Source organism: Dreissena polymorpha, chromosome 1 (genome assembly GCF_020536995.1).
Source record: "Dreissena polymorpha isolate Duluth1 chromosome 1, UMN_Dpol_1.0, whole genome shotgun sequence".
NCBI classification, from domain to species: Eukaryota; Metazoa; Mollusca; class Bivalvia; order Myida; family Dreissenidae; genus Dreissena; species Dreissena polymorpha.
Window position 1 is genome coordinate 176,915,515 of NC_068355.1, and position 7,846 is coordinate 176,923,360.

The following is a 7,846-nucleotide window of genomic DNA, read 5'->3' on the forward strand; positions in this document are numbered from 1 at the left end:
AGTCTTGTCAGGTAAGATAAACTTGATATCAATAACAGCCACAGCCTCAGTGGCATGCAGCCCAATCACAGATTATGAACTGTGGTTTAAGTTGTAAGGTATGGGATATTGTGACAAGTCATTGTCTGCTGTCAAATGTGTGTTGCCTGTCATTTCAAGTACCACTTTCGGCTCTTGACATCTTCCTTTTAACCACAGGAAAATGTGTAGATGTCTTTGCAGTCTTTACCCCAGTCATTGAAATTCAGATTTAAATCTACAAGCAAGTCGGGCTAGTACTATGGGAATTTGAACAAGCCCGAGTCAGATTTTACTAGCCCAAACATTTTTGTTAAAAATGCAGATAAACATAACATAAAACATCCAAAGAAGCATTCATTTATTCAATCTTTAGAATACAATACAAATCTCTTATTAATTTCATCACATTCCAAGTTAGCTTCCTCGTCATCTGAGCCAGCCTCTTTCGGATCCTGAAATAAGAAGAAATTAATTTCACACACGGATTTCAATCAAATCACAATTATAAATATATGCATAAAGTTTAGGTAAAAAATTAGCAGAAATGTATCCCATCTATCCATGTGAAAGAGAGAGCAAACCTAGTGAACCACCAGAAAATATATAAGCAATTAAGTGCCAGGTTATTCTACAAAAAGCCAGTAGACAAATGCGTCAATCACAGTTACCTCAGATAAGCATTCCTCAACGACGTACTTGAATGACAACTGTTCGGCCATCATTCTATACATAGATGGTGACGTCACTACGTTATTGTCACCTCTATTCTTAGACGCATCACATTCCCCTGGTTTGGGGAATTATGCTTCCGCCAAAATGGTTCTGCATAGAAATGAAAAAGTTAATAATGAAAGAAAAACCGTTCTTCATTGTGTGTTTAAAACGTAATGTTGTTTAAAGAAATGTTATTTAATTATGTTTAAATGTGATTTTTAATCTCTATTCAGACTGATAGCGATTATTAGAAGTATGATTACCTGACCTTTCGCTTTTCACTTGTAAAAGAAGTGCTACCCACAATTCCTTTCGCGTTAGTACACAGGTCAGTAAGACCGGTGTGTACAAAATGGTTCGGCCATTACTGTCTGTGTCCCAAATGCAACGCAAAACATTTATTGTACATAATAGCAATCCGGGAACCACAAAACCATGCGCTTTATGCGCAGTGATTGCCCAGCACATGTGCACAGTGTGTTAAAACATAAGCGGTTGTTGATTTAAGCGGCTCAAAACTTTGTTTACAAATATTGAAAATGAAAGTGGAACTCGTTTTCTGTTTAATGAATTGTACAAGCACGTCGGGCTTGTAATATTGGATTTCCTACAAGCCCGAAAGAAAAAATACTAGTTTTTTGCTGTCGGGCTAGTGCGAATTTCGACGACTGTTACCCAATAGAGAAGAAATCCATATTTGATACTGTGTGTTGGAAATTTGTGTTGAACATTGAAGTTTAAGACAATTATTTATTAATTCCAGATAATAGCAAGTTGTTCTAAGCAATTCATTATCAAGCCTGTTATTTATCACCAGTATTAATGTGGTCAAATTATTTTGAATGAGTATTTCATAAATTCCATATATTTACCTCAAACATCATGTTTATGACTTTAGTTCATGTCTAAAAGTATATTCAGTATGTATTACAGTTTAATAAAGACATTAAGAACTTCTGCAATTCCATGAAATGAAATTAAGTAATATTTCCTGGACAAACAGAGAAGTTTGGTAAAAAAAAATAATTTTGAGTTATCTCCCTTGGACTGGCATTACTCGTATAATTTGTCACTTCCATTTCCAAATGTAGCATGATCCAACAAGGGAGGTCACATTTGGGTTGTTGACAAAAAGTGGTTCTTTATTGCTTCACTTTACATGAGTCTAACTAACGTTTAAGAGCTCTTTTCTAGTTGGATTAAACAGTCTGAAATCACCCACTCCAGAAAGTAGAAACACTTATCTGACAGAACATTCAATTCCATGCTACATGCAAGATATTTACATCACAAAAATTGTAAACCAAAAAGATTGGAATATTTGTTTTCACGGTTATAGACAGTGTTCCTGATTGAAATCAACGTGCTATTGCTTGAAAATCATTTATTTATTGGTATACACAAGAAATGTCATTATGTGGTAGAATATTTGCAGAAATAAGAATTTTGAAAACATTTGTGCCTGTCAACATATTCCGATTGGTTTCGGAAGTTGCCGATCGTATTTATATACACTGTATTGATAGACATAGGCCAAAGGACAGAATATCCTTCATATTTCAAGTGTGTCTGCCTTGATATTGTCACTTTATTAAATGAGAAGCAAAATCATACATGTATCAACCCGTTATAGTCAGTAACATTAAAATATTTGGGTGCAGTCATTTGTTTTTTGTAAACCGCAACATGCTTTTTTTCGGTAATTTTCGTAACCATTGGACATTTCACATCACAAGTTTTCGTATAAATGCATATGTTTTCCTTCAAATATTCTACAACTTTCTTGGTGTATGCGAATACGTTAAGGATTTAAAAGTAATATTACCTTGATTTTGGTCAGGAAGTCTTTATATAATTGCTTAAAAAAGAAGCCCCAAATTTAGTGCATACAATATTTGAACCCCCAGGCCCTACATATTTCATGTTATTATTTTTTCGATAGTTCCATCAATTCCTATAACTTCGACCACCCACTTATTTTGGACATTATGCCACATACATGTATCTGATTAATCTTGAGTTATTTCTTTGTATTAAAAAATGCTATCACATAATTATTTTTTTTGTTAACAACATATTAATATTATATATAGTTTGAAAAAAAGGCCTTTGTTTAAGATTTAGCTAAATTTGCTACACATGTAAAATTAAATGCCAATAATTTTTAGAATATTCACTTTAAATCAGTACGTTTTTATTTATTAGTCTAAAAAATTATTAATTTATTTATTTATTTATTAAAAAAATATTACAAACATAAAATGTTTTCCTTAAAAAATAATGACATAACAGATTGATTGGAACATAGGAACTAATCACTGGGTTGCTAGGGTGCCATCCTAGGAGTGTCATGTAACTATTAGGAAGTACATGATATGTCAATTACTTTGCCTTTATTTTGTTGTTTTTGAGACATGGAGTGGTTAATGAAATGTTTTACTTTTCCTGAACATGTTTTTATTCAGTATAAAAAGTAAATGAACTCTGCATTGTTGCTGAATATACAATGCATTTGAAAATAGGCTTTATGCTGATTGAAATTAAAAACAAAAAAAAACAACTTGAGCATCAGTATCTGTTCTTTCTGAGCAAAAGTGGCATTTATTGTTAGTGAAAAAGATACATTTTCAAGAATAAACATCAGAACTATAAATGTTTTTTAGAATGTGAGCATTTTATTCAGTAATCTCATAGTACCAGTTTTTGGATAGAAATCCAATAGCATTATTGAAAAGTTTGCAATCCCTTGTTCCGAAATAAAAATCATTAACAAATATGCAGAGTAATTCATTTAAACAAACAGAAAATGCATATTGAAACCCTTAATAGGAGTCCTGCAATCATTTGTAATCAATAACTTATGTTTTAAAAATCATTGGTTCATGCTACCAATTTTAAAATATTGAAACCAATCCCTGAATAATGTAAATATGCCATGACGTTGGAATAACATATATCCCGATCAGACTAGAATATTTAATATACCCATCGTCTGTTATAAAAAATAGTAACATAGGTTACAACTCAAATTTCTCACTTTGTTTAAACTTATTATAATTTGTAAATTATCAACTGGTAGGAGAGAAACATACATTTATGTTTGTTCTCCCTTTATTCTATTTGAATCACATTCTGAAGAAGTGCATGTATTTGAACTTAAGTAAACTACTTAAAATTTAAACAAAGGAAATTAAAGCAAATTTTGTCGCAGAATTGTATTTTATTTTGTATACTGTCTTGCTATACCATTCGACATATTGACTGATTATATTCATAAATGTAGCAATATTTGTATGTTTCTTATTGGCTTTTGTGGTCTTGTGCTTCATTTAAATAAAAAAGCCTGTGTGGTAAGAGTGGTACAATTGTGTAGTATAATATAACACCCTGATGCCTGTGATGTTAATCAAGATTAAAGGTAGAGATAAATATTACTCTAAGAGGGATTTGCAGGACTGTTATACACTTAGAAGTATGATGATGATCATACATTGTTTAACCCCTAAGAAATGATCTACGTAAATTGATGTGGGGGTGCTGCATAAAACAACAATCAGGTCTTGTGTTCGCTGCATAATACAACTAAATAAGGTAAACATGTACATGTAAATAAGACCAACGTGTTCACTGCATATAACAACAATAAGGTCATTAATTAATTGTGTTTGCTGCATAATACAACTAAATCATTGCGATCCATCCCTTGACAAAGAAATTAGTTTTTACAGTAATGTATGCAATTGTTTTTGTGTTCATTTGCTGTTCTTGTTGATATCCGAGTTTTTCAAATGGCAGCATTATTTGTTCCCTTTGATATATTGCTCAAGAGCTAGGTTACAACATTGCAGGGCATAGACCTCATTTTTGTAAGTTAATATATGTTAATTATCCAAAAACTACTCATTACATTTTTACTGTATTTATTGTTTTTAACAACAAAAACATACATCTGGAGCAGTTTAAGGCAAAACTTCTCTCTCATACAAAATTGATATAAACAACCAATAATAAACATCCTTAAGGTAATTGTATTAAAATGCGCATACATGTTATGTTGTAGATAATTGTATAACCTTAATGTTGCCTTGCTAGGCTTTTCTTGTAAGAATTAATGTGGCTGTCCCACTTGTGTTTTCTGATAATAATTCACACTGTTTGTATTAACCCTAAGCTACCAATAAAAAGAACAATTTTTAGCAATTATCTGATATGACTGTAAAGTGGTTTACTCTTTATGGTGTTTAATTTGGTTGTAGTTGTATGCATGAACTAGGATGTACATTATTGTAATACTTAGCTATCTATTCTCCACAGTCAACATTTAAGCATGCACTTCCGTTTACCAGATAGGCATGACTCTCCTCACCAGTGGTTATTTCTGTTGATCAAAATAATAAAAAGTGACAGCAAAATGTGTCTTGTTCTTAAATTAATATATTTATGAGTAGACCAGAAATATTGTGTATGTCTCTGCATTGACTGATTTGGGAGGTACATATTGATTGACCCATACTTCCATCTCTACACGGTGAACACAAATCTTTCTTACTTGCATGGATTTTGTACTTGAACACTACCAACACACCTATATCAACCTTACTGCACGTTGCTGTTGACGCTCACCTACTTTTGGTTTAGACAAATGCAGAGTCCAATCTCTTGTAGGCTAAGAGCTTATATAGGCTGAGAGCTTGTATAAGCTTTATTGCTAAATAAATGTTGTTGTTGTTATTTATCCCTTTACCACATAAATACGTATTTTGACGCATTTGTATTCCCTCAGAAAGTTAAATTTAAATAAAGACCTATCTTACTAGATGCAAGTTTAAAAGGCTTTATTTCAAACTTTTAAATACTGATTAGCTGCAAACAGCATAAAACCTGAACAGCCTGCAAGTTACTAACAGGCTGTTTTGGTTTTATGCTGTTTTCACATAGCCATTTTTACATTGCTTTGAGTGGGAAAGAGTTAACTAAAATTTATGCATTCCATCTAACAAACATTTTCGCTTTCTACAATGCTTAAACACTGACATAGTTTGTATGAACACTCTTAATAAACTAAAATCACCTGCCTTATCTTGACTATGACATTGACCAACTTTGGGACTTAAACTCAGAAGGTCTAAATTTTGGTTACACCAAATTTACCCATCTTTAGTTTCTCCTAGAAATTTACCTCATTTTGTACTTAGATTTCTCACTCTGGCCTAGTTCTTGGTTAATTATACCCCACCAAACGAAGTTGAGCTTGTCTGTCGGTAGGTCGGTCTGTCAGTTGGTCGGTCTGTCGCTCCGTATTAAGTGTCCGCTCTCTGATTAAAGTTGTTTTCATCCGATCTTAACAAACTTGGTCAGATGTTATATCTACATGTAGGTGATGTCTAGGTCAAGTTCAAATATGGGTCATGCCGGGTCAAAAACTGGGGCCACAGGTTCACTTAGTGCGTTTTAAACATTGAGCATGGTGTCCGCTCTCTAATTCAAGTAGTTTTCATCTGATCTTCACCACACTTAGTCAGAAGTTGTATTTAGATGATCATCTGGTTTTAAGATAATGTATTGCCTATCTGATGAGCAGGGATCATATTTTCCCGCAACATCAATCGGTCCGGATATAAATGGGAAAAACTATCCGAAAATGTATATCCGAAATCATGACAAATTACGTTAAAATGTATACCATTGATTTTGCCATTCATGAAGGTGGTATAATACATGTACAAGTAAAATTCCCTTAGGCATTTTTTTTAAACGGAACGAGTTTTCTCAACTGGTTTTATCATTTGGTATTTCATTGTTGTTTTGTGTGCTGTTTTATCAGACTTTTTTCAAAGTTGTCAATATTATAAATCTGTGTAAGTCTATACCGATGTTTTAAATTGTTGTCGACTCAATAATAGCTTACAAACATGCACTGAACCAAACAAATGTCTGTGCGTAGGTTGGCTACTGACAACAACAACCAAATATTTAATAAATAATGTGTTGTCAAATAACCCACGGCCGATAGTTTAGATGCGTAGGGATTTAATCACGAGAGCGAAACATTTGAAACCACGCATCTAATTTTCCGGTCGTGAGTTATTCAACAACCAAGTATAAAGTACACGAATTATTTCAATTCTAACACGGTTTTACTAAAGATTTATTCAATGTATATTATTTTCCTTGTGTACTATTTTATGTGAAGTTCCGCCCATAAAAATAACTTTCGGCTGTTCTGTCGATCAGATCCGCGACTTTCATTCATAATTATATTACCGGATTATTACGCTGGTGGAAAATGTATCGGCATGTTTTGTTTAGTTACAGCGCGTGCGTTCAGACGCGTCTTTTCGGATGCGTCTTTAATCCGCTGTTCACAAGTTTTTGGTTCTTGGTCTGACATGCAACAAACCGGTCCTGACCGGTTTAGAGACTGCAGCGAATGGTTTATCACATCTTATCGAGATAAGAATGTCATAAGGGTGTGTTAGCATGTACACTGTGTAATCGATTTCATGAATGAGAATTTTAATAGCAAATAGAATCGGACCGACTGTTTGGGATTTTCAATCGGTCTTTCATGACCCCAATCGGTCTAGGACCGACAAAACCGAAAAAAATATGATCCCTGCTGATGAGCATATACTTGTGAGGCATGCTCACACTCTTCAATAAATCTTTGTTTACTACTGTTTGTTGGTCAATACACAATGATTAGTAGTTCTTATTCATGGGAGTTAAAAATTGTCTGTTATGGTGTTAGCCAGTGTCATTAATAACCAGGCATCATACAAACAAGAGGTTTTAAAGTGGGTTTCAATTCAAACAGAACTAAATTGTAGTATATACAGTAAAACCAACGCAGAACAAACATAATCCTCGGTCACGCCACGGCCAGAATGTTGGTACTCAACAGCCGCGTCATGTGTTCACGTGTCGTATCGCCGAGGCACGCGGCATTGATGCACGCAACGACGCCATGTCTGTATTAACCTTGCGTACTTTCGCGGAATAAACCCGCCGCATACGTTGGTGGCAGATTGAGTGCAAAGATATACACCTACATGTACATTTATGAAGCGTCAAAGCCTAGATTTACGCTACTTTAATAGACTAAAGTTAT

The 7,846-nt window shown here is 33.7% G+C and overlaps 1 long non-coding RNA gene across 1 annotated transcript; it reads right to left on the reverse strand.

The window, feature by feature from the left end:
• Positions 1–365: 365 nt before the first annotated feature.
• LOC127862885 (uncharacterized) lies at positions 366–1,115 on the reverse strand. The gene is made up of 3 exons (XR_008040837.1): positions 999–1,115; positions 690–843; positions 366–473 (listed from the first exon to the last, which is right to left on the reverse strand). It is a non-coding gene; the product is annotated as an uncharacterized LOC127862885 (long non-coding RNA).
• Positions 1,116–7,846: the final 6,731 nt, after the last annotated feature.